The sequence below is a fragment of the Dreissena polymorpha genome, chromosome 1 (genome assembly GCF_020536995.1).
Source record: "Dreissena polymorpha isolate Duluth1 chromosome 1, UMN_Dpol_1.0, whole genome shotgun sequence".
Classification (NCBI taxonomy): domain Eukaryota; kingdom Metazoa; phylum Mollusca; class Bivalvia; order Myida; family Dreissenidae; genus Dreissena; species Dreissena polymorpha.
Genome location: NC_068355.1, coordinates 144,413,565 through 144,429,722, shown reverse-complemented (window position 1 = coordinate 144,429,722; position 16,158 = coordinate 144,413,565).

The window sequence follows — 16,158 nt, the reverse complement described above, 5'->3', positions numbered from 1 at the left end:
TTTAAAATAGAACAGCTATGTATTTGAAAATTGCAAATAATCAAAGATCTGTAAAACTTGATGTCCGCGTCATATAATACGAATTTTCTTATTTGTATATTAAAATGCTGTTTTTTGCCTAATGAAAAGATGCTCTTATTTCTCATAATATATTGTATAAAATACCCTTATTTGATCTTCGAAGGTTTCTATGATTTTTTATCAGGACGAAAAACTAGTTTGATTGTTGTTTTGTATTGTGATATATTTGACGTCTCAAAATCCTCTTTTGTTGGTATCATCTGGTTCTTGTCACCCGTTTCGGAAAGAGATCTTTTGCTTTTTCATTACTGTATCATACAGTGCACTATTTGGTTAAGCTATTTTTACATAGTAAATTATAATATCTCTTTAAAAGAACCATTGTTCACCATTTATCTGTATTCATTCATCTTATCCCAGATGTGCACGAATGCATCTGTGTGTCTACTTTACTTTAAAGGGGCCTTTTCACAGATTTTGGCATTTTTTTTAACTTATTCATTAAATGCTTTATATTGATAAATGTAAACATTGGATCATAAAAGCTCCAGTAAAAAATCAAGAAAAAAAATTAAAACAAGGAAAAGAACATTGCCCGGAGCAGGTTTCGAACCAGTGACCCCTGGAGTCCTGCCAGAGTCCTGAAGTAAAAACGCTTTAGCCTACTGAGCTATTCCGCCGAGTACACATTCTGGACGTATTTTATACCTTATATAAGCAATCTTCGTAGTTTCACAAAATTTAACGACAAAAACAGAACTCTCCAAATTATTCAATCGTTTCGCGTTGCAACGCTTTATAATTTTTAGGTTTTAAAATCGTCAAAAGATGCATATAATGGCTATATTAGAGCATGGTTAATGTTCAGTATTACTGTGTCCTCACAAATATCATAACTAAAACGAAAACTTACGAATCTGAAACAACTTTTTTCAATTTTGTCAATTTACCAAAGCGTGAAAAGATCCCTTTAAGTTCATTTTTATAACCATTCTTCTTATCGTGTATCCTATCGTCGGTCTCGAAACAGGTTTCTTCGAGTTCTACAACCAGCGCCGTCGCTGGACTCCCTCCACCATGGCGAACATCCTTGACCTGCTCATGGACTTCAATAACGTCACCAAGCGCAACAACTACATCTCCATGCTCGTCTGTTACCAGATGCTCCTCATGGTGTCCTGCATCCTCACGCCCGGGACCATCTTCCTCATGGTTCTCGGCGCAAACAACATGGCATACCCTCAGCTGTCTCTCTACTGGGTCCTCATACTAAACCTTATCCCTGTCACTACCTTTATGATTGTGTGTTTCGTTGCCAAGAGCGATACTCAAGTTAGTAGCCTGATAACATTTTATGAGCGTCTAAAATCGTAAAATGTGTACATGTTAAGTATTTGGCATTATTTCTTTTTTTTCCTTTGGGTGCAAATCTAGGGACAATGTTAACTTCGACGTGTCTTTGCATGCCTTGTATTGTCATTGTCAATAAAGAATCTTACGTTATTTAATTGAGTGTTCTTCCTTAACTTTTTATTTTAAATCTTTTTGTAGTTGTCTATTTCTTCAAAGGATCTAGCATCACATATAATTGCAAAGAGCAACAATACTGTTTTGTTTTATTTGTAGTCATGTCCTTTTCCAATATATTTAATACATTTTGCGAATAAATATGTGTTCATCATTTATAAAAAAGATACATCAACGCTTACGTAGGCCGCCATATTGTCCACGGCCTTCTCACATGTAATGCTGTCAGATTATACAACTGATATATACTTTTCTACAGCTTGTCTTTGCCACCATCTTGTCCACGATTTTCTCTTGAGAAATGCTCTCATATTATAGAAGTAAAACTTATTGTTTTCTAGTTTGCCTACGGCACCATCTTGTCCTAGACCTTCTCACCTGTAATGATGTCAGGATATTAAACTGCCGTGACCTGTTTACTAGCAAATTAACGCCACCAGTTTGTCCATTACCTCATCAATAAGGGTTATTTCTGTTTAAAACATGTTCACATGGTTAATAGCTTGCATTTGCCGCCATCTTATCGACGGTCTACTCGTTGGTGATGATGCTGGTGATAGTTGGTCTCATAAAGCAGGCGGCCGAGAACGGATTCTGCTCCGACAAAACCGTCTTCATTTGCTTTGTCACTGGCGGTTTTATCATTTCTGTTTTCTGTCATGCGCAGGTTAACGCCATTATATTAGTTACATGCGTAAGCAAACGCTTTTGTCGTTCTTCACTAAAAGCAGTTCCATTAAAACAGCTTCAGAAACTAAAGCCAGGTGTGTAAAGCTGGCAATCACATTAACGTCGACGATCGAAATTTGAATATCGATGTGGTCTGAATATCTTGCTAGCTCTGATTTCGACCTTTAAAGACGAAAGTGATATGATGCGAATATCATGCTAGCTCTGACATCAAATTCGAATGTCCAACGCGAATTTCGAGCTTGGTTGAGTTTTTAGACTGGTCAACGTTCAAAGGTGAAATGTCGCGCTTGTTCGAATATCGTGCTTTCATTGGGAATCTAGCTTCTCCTTAAATCAATATAATATACATGTACTCATGACACATCTATTTTATATAATACTATTTATATTTATGTATTCTTTTACTATATTAACAATAGTCATTATTAACCAGGTGGCGCAAGAGAGAAGAGAAAACGATTGCATTTCTGTTGGTAAAGTTAAATTTGATAAATACGTAACAAGTGTTATTTTATTTAAAATGCATATGCGAACAGACAGGGGACAGCACGAACGTGAGAACGTGAAATAACGACGATAATAATGCAACAACACAATACTTCAAGATATTACGTAAATCAACATGCTTTTACGTTTTGTTTCGTGTAAAATTTATGCATTGGTTGAGTTTTTCGGGGACTTATGTCCTAGCCGTTATATTATCGTCACGATAATAAGAATTGTTGTTAAAGATTAGTAACATACTGTATCAAAACGTTAAGCTTTCTTAAATAATAATACCTTAGTACCTTAGTATTTCAATAAATAATGTATATATTCTTTGTTGGCAAATCACTGATTTCATTAATTTTATTTATAAATTGTATTTACCTGCAAGTTATCCGGAATAAACAGATTGTAATACAGCACCGTTTAATTTGAAAGATTTGCACCGATGTTAACACTAGGGTAAAGTGTTGAATTATTGAATATTATGTACAAAAGCAGCAGATATCATACAGCAGCTACAAATTCGATTCTAAAAGTCAAAACAACGTGCGTGTGTTTCTTAACTGTTGTACATTGTCTATTTCCCCTTTGACGTCACCAGTAACAACTATTTTAAGGCTTGCTAAGAGATTGACACAATTTGATCTCAGAGATAGCACGCTATTTGCACATCGGCTTTGAATCTCGATGTAATTGATTGCTTGTAATTCCACCTACGGTCGATAACTTTCGATTAATGTTTGAAGTCCGGTCAAAGAGTTAATACGATTTTAAAAAGCTCGCTATTTGTAGTGAGTCTTTCAATATAAATGTTAGTGTTTGTTTGAAACTCAACAATATTATTCACGTATAACAATAATCACGGTTCATGTTGGAATTTCAATGTCACAGCTATTACGATATTCGCATCAGTTTGATATTCTTCGGCTTCCTTTGAATTGTGTTGCCAGTGCTGGATCAAAATTGAACTTAGAACGATATTCGCGTTTCATGTTTGAAATTCTTTTCGATTTCGATATCAGTGTTGGCTCAACATTCTACCTATCTCGATATTCGCGGTTCATGTTTAAATTTCGATTGTAGAGGTAACACGATATTCGCACCTGCTAGATATTCGTGACTTCATGTCGATGTCAGAGCTAGCACGATATTCGCGTCTGCTCAATATTCAAATTTCAACTTTAAACGTCGATCTCGAACTTCAATCTGGCTCAATATTCGCGCTTTAGGTTTGAAGTTTGATCTCAGAGTGAGCTTGGTATTTCCATAAGTTTGATATTCACAGTTCGCCTTTGAATTCATATGCAAAGAATTGCTCAGTATTCAACTTAGCTCCATATTGGCGATTCATTTTTGAATATCTATCTTCGATTTTTAATCTCATTTTCAACTTCACAAGCTTATAAACTCCTGCGATTTTTGTTTCAAAACCTAATGGTCACCACGTCGCCAACGGGTATTGATCAAATATATGTTAACTGTTCAAAGATTAATTGCCATTCCGATGTTATAAAAATATGCTTTGCTAAACAAATGAAATATTTGATGTTTGAGTGCAAAACCGAAATGCCAGTACAACGCAAAACATTTTAAGTTGGTTTTATTTTTATGGCATTTATATTGTGACATTTCATGCGCAGGAATTCTGGTGTATCGCTCACGGTTTCCTCTACTTCCTCGCTATCCCCTCCATGTCAATGCTGCTGATGCTCTATTCCATCGGGAACCTGCACGTAGTTTCCTGGGGAACCAGGGAGTCACCGAACCCCACTGCAGGTGCGACGCTAGGTGACTTGATCCAGGTTACGTCGCATTGACAGGGCTCAACATTAACCTAAAAACCAACTTGCCCTGCCGGGCAAGTACTTAGAAATCTACTTGCCCTGAACGTAAAGCCATTTGCCCAAACATGAAATATCACATTAACTGTAAACCTCATATTTTTAATAAAGATCAAAATGATACACCACAATATAAAGAAGTGAAACTTTTTTTACTTTTGCACATTTAACAAAATGATAACAGCAATTCAAGTCTAATTTAAGACAAAATGTAATGCTCTTTGTTCTTTTTTTGCACTTGCCTGCGCGGACAACTAGATTATAAAATAACTTGCCCGGACCCAACATTTACTTGCTAGGGGCAATAGGACAACTGTTAATGTTGAGCTCTGATTGATTAAACTAAGAAACATATAAGAGCTAATTTGATTAAGTAAAGACGCCATGACAAATACCAAAAAATATATGCCCACTAAAGTGTCTTAAACGACTTCAAAATGAGAATCTGTATCAATACATAAGTATTCCGGTTATATTCATTATGTACACAACTGACAGTCAAAGGAGCTTCTTGTGTTCAAAATATATATATATTGGTATCACTGTCCCAGTTTTTTTCCTGCGGTTTAATGTAAATTTTTAAGCCAATTTACGTAAATGCAGTTCAAATCCATCTTACATTTGTTTTACAAGATAAATTAGAACATCATCACATGTAATAAATGATGCGAATAAAACACAACCTTTCAGCAAAAAAACCCTAGACAAGTCTGTCAAAACCCCGCTTCCAAACAAAGGGGCTGTGCAAGAATGGCTAGAAAAAAATCGGAATGGCCGACAAGAAGAGGAAGTTGGGATATATGTTTGCTTTCGGTAATCTCTTTAGGTAAGTTTATCTTCGTCTGGATCATGGATAGGTAAACACATTTCAATTTCCACTTAAACATAACATCGTTATAACAACTATTAAGTGTGATTTCAAAACGGTGATATTGGTACTAGAAATACTAAGATGGCACCCGGTATGCTCCTTCGAAGGGGCGCCGTGCGGTTCAAGTGGTCGTGGGTTCGTTCAACGCACCATACGAACTTTTTCTCCTAGTTTTAATTCGAAATCGGAAGAATATGTATATCTGATTAAAAATAGATAAAAAAAAATAGATTGTTCACTTTCGAAACCTTTTGCATGAAAACAACCCCGGATACAATGAAATGTCGGTTAAGTCATTTGCATTTGAAATCCATATCATTTACAACTAAGTTATCCCGACTTGGATACTCTAAAATATTACTCTCGAGTTGTTTCCATGGAACACATCCTGACATTATTTATGTCCATAATTATTGCTTAAAGTGGTCATTACACTTGACATAATGGCAAAGTATATACTTGCATGCATGAACTTGGTATTCATATAACAATTGGAAAATATTGTTGACGTTGTAGGCCCTATTAGACTAAACAGGTCGTTATATGTTTACATGGGTCATTTTGTCTTGAAAACGAAACTATTAATCGTTTCCTTTCATCATATAGTGCTATAAAGCTACACTCTGTACAGACAGACAGACAGACAGACAGACAGACAGACAGACAGACAGACAGACAGACAGACAGACAGACAGACAGACAGGCAGACAGACAGACAGACAGACAGACAGACAGACAGACAGACACTCAGACAGATAGATAGATAGATAGATAGATAGATAGATAGATAGATAGATAGATGGATGGATGGATGGATGGATGGATGGATGGATGGATGGATGGATGGATGGATGGATGGATGGATGGATGGATGGATGGATGGATGGATGGATGGATGGATGGATGGATGGATGGATGGATGGATGGATGGATGGATGGATGGATGGATGGATGGATGGATGGATGGATGGATGGATGGATGGATGGACTGGACGGACTGGACTGGACTGGACGGACGGACGGACGGACGGACGGACGGCGGAGGACGGACGGACGGACGGACGGACGGACGGACGGACGGACGGACGGACGGACGGACGGACGGACGGACGGACGGACGGACGGACGGACGGACGGACGGACGGACGGACGGACGGACGGACGGACAGACGGACAGAAGACAGGACAGACAGACAGACAGACAGACAGACAGACAGACAGACAGACAGACAGACAGACAGACAGACAGACAGACAGACAGACAGACAGACAGACAGACAGACAGACAGACAGACAGACAGACAGACAGACAGACAGACAGACAGACAGACAGACAGACAGACAGACAGACAGACAGACAGACAGACAGACAGACAGACAGACAGACAGACAGACAGACAGACAGACAGACAGACAGACAGACAGACAGACAGACAGACAGACAGACAGACAGACAGACAGACAGACAGACAGACAGACAGACAGACAGACAGACAGACAGACAGACAGACAGACAGACAGACAGACAGACAGACAGACAGACAGACAGACAGACAGACAGACAGACAGACAGACAGACAGACAGACAGACAGACAGACAGACAGACAGATAGATAGATAGATAGATAGATAGATATGAAACTGAGCGCCATCTTGGAACGCCTGGATGACCTTGAAGCTAAACTCGTTGATCCGCCTGCCGATAACGTGACCATTGAAAACGAGTCGCGGGGTCACGTGACATTTTCGGAAGCATCGGACTTGTTCGAAAGTGCCAACAACAAAAGTATGATTTTCGCTTATTTTACAATGAATGTAGTTTTTAATTTAAAATAATAAATGCCCTTAAAATCAACAGCATTGTCTTGCAATATTATACGTTTTTCAATGCATGAGACATGTTTAATGTAGATTGTCAGTTGTGTTATTATTAAAAAAGATATGTAACATGAAGAAGTTGCTTTTAATAAGTTTTTTTAAAGTCATTCATTAATACAAGTTGAACATAATTTTCAAAGTATGTAATAAAATTGTGTTTCCTTTTTGTTTGTTTTGTAGGATTTATTATCATTAAAGAGTAAAGAGTAACTATGAAACTATAAAAAAAACTATTTCTGAACACAATCAGTTTGCTACTTACGAAATTAAAGCTCACTTCCTGTGCATGGTATAATGATAGCACAATTGCTGGACATCTTTATTTTCATACTCCTAGAATAATCAGTGTATGCAGAGGGTGTTTACGAAAATGTATATGCATTGCATGATATACCGATATATTTTAAAAGTATCTGATTATTTATTTCTCTTAACAACGACTATGCAAAACATATCTGTAAAATTACTCATTTAGCCTGGGCTAGTATTCAACTCGTCATCGAAATCTTATCTTGTCTATATACAAAGACACGACTATTTTTAATGCAAAAAATTGTCATATTTTTAATGCTCAAAGAGTGCTATTTCTTGCAAGACCAAACTCAGTCTGACGATTTTTATTGCAAAATTCAACCGTTTTTCAAACCACTATTGTTTTAAGGAAAATAAGCACTCATGTGTTTTATTGCAAACGCGCAGTTGTTGTTTTTTGCGCATAGGGCTTTTTTTTCAAATGCAAAAACGTGTCTTTTTAAAAGACGCAAACGACGTTAGCAACCGGACGCCACGCCCACCGCGCCACTGGACACAGAACCCATACTTCCGGGACAGTCTCTCCGAGAGCATCCCATTACCGGCAGTGGAGTTCTGGTGGGAGCTCATCGATACGTATTTGTTTCCAATGGTAGGCGATTTAAAGCAACAAGAGAAAACACAGGCGGAACTGATTAAACTCAGGTTTGATTTATTCTGGGTTTTTTGTGACAGCAGATGCTGCTGTTGTTGCTATAAAAAAAACTAGTTTCTTCTCTAATTAGACCCTTTATATAATAAGATAAGTGTTTAGATTACATCTTTAAAAAAAGATTTTATAAAAAATGATTGTTAATATACTAATTTTAGTGAAGCAAATTTTAATTATTAGCCATAGCGTACACACATTTTTTTTTTTGGGGGGGGGGACTTTTTAAATATCGTTGCCTTTCCAATAGTATCAATTTTGCTTCTAAAACTTTGTCTATTAAGTTTTCACAAACAAAGAAACAGTTTTTGTTTACTCTACACGCACAAAAAACAAAATCTTAACTTTAAACTGTTTACAAATAAGGTATGTCTTCTTGTTACTTTTCAACGGCAAATTGTAAATTCAATAAAAAATGTGTATCATAATGTGTCTTGGTGCTTCATTACCAGGAACAAGGTGTCTCTTTTCTTCCTCCTCGTGAACGCGCTCTTCGTGACGATCGTCTTCTCCCTTCAGCAAGTAAACGCCGACTCCGGCGGAAATATCTCTATAAAGCTGCCGTGCGCCACCGGGATCCGCGAGGGGTCCATTGAGCCCATCAGCATCGCATTCACCGCCGGGTTTGGGGTCCTTCTCGTATGTATACAACACATGTCTTTGTTCTTTGCAAAAACGCGCTATTTTTAATGAACGAACAATAGAACCATCACCGCGGCGTATAGTATAGGGCGTTTGCCTTTGGATTGGGAGGTCAATGTAGAATATAGCTCACCACATGTTCTGCTATTACCGGTTGTCCGGCCGATCTGCTGCTTAATACGATTTCCTTTCTCCCAACCGTCCGGCTTTTATGATAGAAATCTGGTATAAACATGACCATTAATAAAGGTGTCTCATAAAGTTATATATCGCGGAAATTTACATCGGGAGCTGCAACGATTTAGTAAACAAGCGCACCTATGAAGTTTGATGCACACAGCGACACAGCATTATTTTGTTTTGTGTTGTTAAATGTTTGGATGAAAACATCTTAGAACAAATCACCTTGTATATGTTGTACTGTATAAGAAGGCGCCTTTTATGTGATATGGACAGCGACAAATGGACAAAGAAACCTTAAGTACACAATGAAATGTAGTCTGGAGAAAAACGCATTAACTATTAATGGTTAAGTTGCAAACGCATTAAATATAAAAGTTCGCATTGAGATATTGACAAAGTCATAGTTTTGCATGGCAAATATGACAAAGATGTATAAAATATACATGGTTAAATTGAATTTTGGTCACAGAAGTTAAAAATGTTGCATTGAGATATGAACAATTTAACAATATTGCCTTTAAATAATGTGAAAGATGCATTAAGTACTCAAAATAACATGGCAATACGGACGTGGGGGCTTTAAATATAAAATTTTGCATAACAATATGAACGTGGACGCAATAAATATACATTTGTGCAATGCCATAATGACAATTTGGCATAGCATTACGTAACACTACTCATTATTAAATATTCAATATTGTTTGCAATCCATTCAAGACGTATATGGTTCACAATGCTGCCTTGTACATGTAGTGTTGACCAAGACCCATGTTATATACGATAATGCATAGGAGTATAAACAAAGACGAATCCAATATACATTGCCATTTATGCAAATCATCCGCAAAGACGCATTGAACATAAACATTTGCAATGTAATTGTCACAAATTAGACCAGAATGTACAATATTGCATTGCAATATAGACCCGTTCAAATCGAATGTAAATTGGATTTCTATTTGATTATAATTTAAATAAAACAAGTCCGTTTTGACAGGCCATTCAGTTTGTATGCATGCTCAATCACCGAATATCAACGTTCCTCCAAATACTTTCAATAACGGAAGTTGGACTATATGTATGCAAGCCGAAATTGAAGCTGAACTCCAAAGACTCCGATTTAACGTTCGAGCAATCACTGGAATTAGTTCGAAGCATGCAGGTTGGTTATTCTTTGTTTCAATACTAACCAACTTTTTTTCCAAACGAATGGGCCGATTACATCTGTATATCATGCTGTGAAAGGATATTTTTTCTGTATAAAATCATGGGGCCCCATAACGATTTGGATCGTCACTATATTTTTGTTTCTTTTCAAAAAGTAGTGAATGTTTGCTTTTAAAGAAGTTTTTTAAGAAAAAGTGTGATAAAGCATCGTGTTAGCACGATCAATGTAAATACAGGAAACGTTACTGATTGTCTCGCACCACAATTTTCATTATGAAGATTAAGGCTTAAATTGCATGGAAGTATGTTATCCGTTTTCAAAAGGTATGCAATACCTTAAGTACAGGTCAATCCATTATATCCAGTTTAAAAATGCCCATTTACTGTTTGTGGGAATTCTGCCAAGTGTGCATTCACCCATGCGGATTGATGCAATAGTTGTATGTCCAATCAAAGATAGCAAATTTACTTACAATACTTGCATTTGCCAAGACCTTATCATGTTCGCAAGTCCTTTCCCAACATGTATGCCGACCTGGTCAGTTAAAGCGCTTAAAGAATCAAATATGTTATTGTAATTAATAATGAAATGCATGTTGAATAGTTTGATGTTCATTTAATTCACATTTCAACGCATTACATGTTTGTTTGTTTTTGCAAAATTGTTATTATTGTAATAGCGTAGGTCTTTCCGTTAATTGACTGTCTTGGTCGTTATTTATGTATAAATGGAAAAATACACAGCTTTGGAATTTGTTTGCCATGAGCCCCCACCAATACGCAATGCGTAATAGAAGTTTATACTTGCAGCATAGTCTAATTCTTTCAAACTATTTGTCGCTTTGAATATCCTTTGGGGAGCATACAGTTACTGAAGGGCGGCTGACATACCCCGGCATGCCAAAAAAAGCTATTAAAGCTGCCAGTAAAAACCATTCAAGAAATACCCATTTGACGCATTTTAGACGGAAAAGACGACGACACTACAGCTGACACCGCTGATACCGACGAAGCCAGTTCGGCGCAGGATGTGGCGCGTAAAAAAGAGCTGTGGTCTAATCTCACCCTTCGGCGTCGAGAACAACAGTTCAGGCCGTTGAATACTGTAATGGAGGAAAACTTCATGTAATACTAAGATTTTGTGTTTTATGTTTATAATCTCATTCAATTTGCAGCTTGTAAACTTTTCTTTTTATAAGCATTTTTGCACTTGCATTTTTACAAACGAGAACCTCTGGTTTACGTGTCTGTATGGTGATTTATCACTTTATATTTACTAAATAGTGATGAACAAGCTAGTTTCAAATAATGTTGGTTGATTGCAGCTGCGTCTTATCGCAGTCTTCGGCATTCCGCGTTTTAACTTATAATTAATTAAATGCAGCCATGTAGTTAATACGAGTTTGCAATACTGCAGTTCGGAAATATATTTTTTAGCTCACGAAAACAACATTACGAAACAAAACTGAATTTAAAACATTTTGAAAACATATTTTGTTATCTTTTTACAGGGAAGTACACCGCTTAGTGCAAGAATTGGACACGCGTTCATCCGTAAACCTCGCTGCCGGAAATACTATTGAGACTCTTGGAATCACTACGACGTCAATGGGAGAGGGAGAATCACGGAGACAAGAGCTGAATTCCAGAGAGCGTTAAAAAGAGTGGGTAACAAGAGTTTCAACACAATCGTCAAGATGTCAAAGGATATCAGGTATTACAATACTAAAACATAAAAGGCCATTTATGCAAACTGATGCAATTTGACAAGTAAGTTCGATAAGGATACATTTTCCCAAATTATTACTGTAACATTTACTTTTGGTAGTCCACTACGTCTATCACACCGTTGTTTAATATTCTTCATCAACTTTGTGTTGCAATACGCTAAATAGTAATTCTATCAATCGTTTATACTTTCAAAATTATTTCCATTATCTCTAGAATCAAAAGATCTATTATGCAACGAGGCGAAGTCATAGGCAAACGGCGTATAGACAATTCTACGTGTTAGACTGTTTCCATGAGCATTTCCGGCTACGAACATCCATAACAAATTGACGACGATGTTCATGTCAGGTGGTCATGGCATAATGAGTGCACTAATTTTACAGCATTCGAAAAGAATGTGAAAGCAATTTAAGTATGATTGTGAACAATTGGCAAAAACTTAAAAGAGAAAACCATTATAGTTTATTTCATGAATAGAATTATTGAGGCTAATCCGTGACCAAAAACTTAAACGAAAACGAAAGCTGCTGGACACATGAAATAATAGAACATGTTTTATACTTGTGTTTATACCCACGCTTGATGTGTGTAGATTAAGCAAAAATAACGCCCCTATTATAGCTGAAATAAATGTCACACAATTTAACCATTATGTAGAAACGTTATTAAAGAATAAATTTGTTTTAGTTATATAAATCCTTCTTTAACATTTATTTTATTTTAAATGTATAAATAAGATGGAATCTCTTAGCAGATTTTTTTAACGGTCTGTCGTTGAATTCTACTTAAAAGTTTATAATCACAATGACATATTCTTGATTATGTTTCATATATTGTATTACAATGATAATAGGTGTATATCATATAGGGACTGGAATATAATCGAGATTTGTTGTATCGACGTGTCCCCATGTGTCAATGACAGCGACTGCATTGTCATTGATTTCATTATACTAACTAGATGTTATAGAATAATACATTATGACTTTTGGCGTCATTTTATTTCATCCTGTTCATGGAAAAATCATAATTTAAATTGTATACTTGATTAGTTCAACAAGGGCTCAATCTTGTAAGTGTTAAGCATATTCAATGCGTACTTACATACCCCCAAAAATATCAGTACGTGTTGTAACAATAGATTATTTTATTGGCCTACTTTGAATAATATTATATGTTTGCAATGGAAAGGATGGGTTATTATGCAATGTGCCTGTTTAGTGTGTGGCTTTACATTATGTGTGTATTTTAACATTTTTGTTAACAATACACATTGTACACATAACCATTGACCGATGATCACAGATATACAGATCATGATAAATGTTTTCAACACGCAGCAAAGAGACCGGTCAAAATAATACCTGGCAGGGATAAAACAAGAATCAATATTCGCCCAATAGAATCTGTTTGCTTTGTATAAAAAATATATTTTATAGAAGTGCAGTACTTAAACGGCCATTTTTTGCTATATTATCACAGTATGATTTTATCATTCAATAAACCATGTTATTATAATTATAAAACAATTAAATACACGTATGCCCCGAATCGAGTTTGCCCCTGGCTCAACCGGATTGCTTCTTCTGCATGGCCCACGGTGCCTAACCAATATGGATAATACCTGAAACTTGTGTGCGTTTCCAGCTAATACGCGAAACGGCACCGGATCATTTCAGAAAATAATAACTGCTTTTAGGGTAGTGTGTTCTTTTATTTTCAATATTCTCATCTTTAAGTTAACATTTTTCACAAAACCAATATTCCACGAAACAACTAAGTTATTTATTCAGTAAGTAGTATACTCGAGCTCAGTAACAAAAACGCCAATTTGCAGTGGGAACACACATTTCCCAACAGTTTTTGCACAAAACCTGTGGAAACGTAAGTACAATGCAGATATTGGTCCATATAAACAACGAAATCGAAACGTCTGAGCTAGTTTCCTGATGTAAAATGCCATCATGAGTGACGGTTTAGGTTGTAGAAAAACAAGTATTTTATATGTCGATTGCTGCCACCGGATGATGCATAAAGTAGGCACCGGATAAGGGCCGAGACTAATGAACATAAGTATAGTACGTTCAAAGAATATATTGGATTCTGTTGATATGGTAAATATTTAAAGAATGTCTTGGTTTTAGTTTGTTACATGAAAGGGTCTGTTATTTCTCGTCCCTCCGCCTCTGAACGCTCTGTCTAAACGCATAAAAATGTCTGAACTGTACCCTGAAAAAGGTTATTAAAACTATGCATTTCAGGTTACAAATTTGTTCATACAAACTTTTATGTAGGACGCGTGCTATTAAACGACCAATTCATAAATAATATGTATAACATAAAACACCCCTTTGATTATTTTAATATTAAAATAATATAAACGATTTGATAACGATGTGATTTTTTACACCAGTTCAGAAGTAATAATTGTACAATCTAATTGCTGTCGTATTGATTATCGTTTTTTTTATTAACTAGTTATGTTTACTTTGGAGTGATTGTTATTTTCAATTATAATTGTATTGAATATTAGGAAAAAATAGTGAAGGATCAATTGTGAACATTTGTGGTAAATTATTATTAAAGTTCATGATGAATGACAATTTACAGTTCGGTCATGCTCGATCGAAATACGCCCACGCACATATACTGGACCATTGTTCCTATGTCGAGTTTTCCGCAAGAGGGTTCGACAAAAATATAACTTTCTTTATGTTTCTCTTAGTAGACATTACTTCTTTTGGATGGAGAATTTTACAGAAAAGTGCGAATATACATCGATACAATCCGAATCGTCAACCCATATCAATTTGAGCACCAACTTCAGTACTATATTAAACATATCATGATGAAAAGCATGTTATCATCTGTGTATGTATCAATCTATTTCTTGTAATATCCAGTTTCCGGAATTTAACCGGTGCCAGTATTTTATGGTTTCGTCTGTTATCCGGAGCCCGTGAAATCGATATGCGACCCTTTTAAAACGCAAATGCTCACGTACTTTTATGTTGCCTGTAATTTCCATCGATTTTATTATATATCGGAATGATTCCAACAGCATTGTAAACTAGTAGTTGTATATTTTTTTTCTGTTCAGTTACAAAAAAATGAAGTCTTTTAAACTATTGTATGACTATGAGATAGTTATGGTTCATTTGATTTTGTTCGTTTTGATTAATTATTTTATTGTAATGACGAATTTTGAGGTAAACCATTAGCTCAAATACCTTAATGTTCCGTGAGCAATAGTATTTGGCATACTTACGCAGTTTTGTTCCCATTTTCACTTCCAATACTAGGCTCATCCTGCATTTCGCCTTGTTTATTTTCTGCTTTGATCCGGTGCCGTTTTGTGTATATGCCGGAAACGCACAAAAGTTTCCGGTACAATGTATTAGCCGTATTGGTTAGGCACCTTCAATTATCTTACCAGTGCCATGGCTGGCAAGAAATAAAATGTGATCTTTTATAGGTTTAGATTAGGCTGAGCAAGTAAGTAAAAAAAATCAGTTCGTCAAGGTCTCATGAGGACCCGAAAGTCGTTGGCCCCTAGGCAGTCGTCTACTCAGCCTAATGGGAAATCCGGGAATGGTTATTTCAAAACACATGACACAAGTGATAACGTAAATTAAGTGGTGCCGATGTAAATAAATAAAGGTCCATTAACATAAACCTCGATTTTATAATTTTAAATATAAGAGAAGGTAATATTTAGCATATCGTTCACCGGAATAATCAATCAGAAACGCTTTGAAATTGCAACTGGAATTACGGCCACCCATCTGTCTTTGCAAAGTGGTACACATATGGTTTGCAAGAATTTATATGGAGATAAGACGAAATTTATATTTACATGAAAATGATTTCTGATAATTTACATTCAACACGCAACCTTAAAATGAATGTTATAACGAAACAAATATACATTTAACGCACGGAATTGAAACGCATTTTAAGTAAATAGTTCCATCGTGCTGAGCAGTAATGTAGAATATATTCGGTATGATCGAGCTCTCAACATACCTCGGTCGTCACTTAGATCAGCAAATAGGTCATTGCTTTTTTAGAAAATTTAAAATGACATACTTACGAAAACATTCAGTTAACACAACCTGACTGTTCATGTCTTAAATAAAGTTGTATACAAA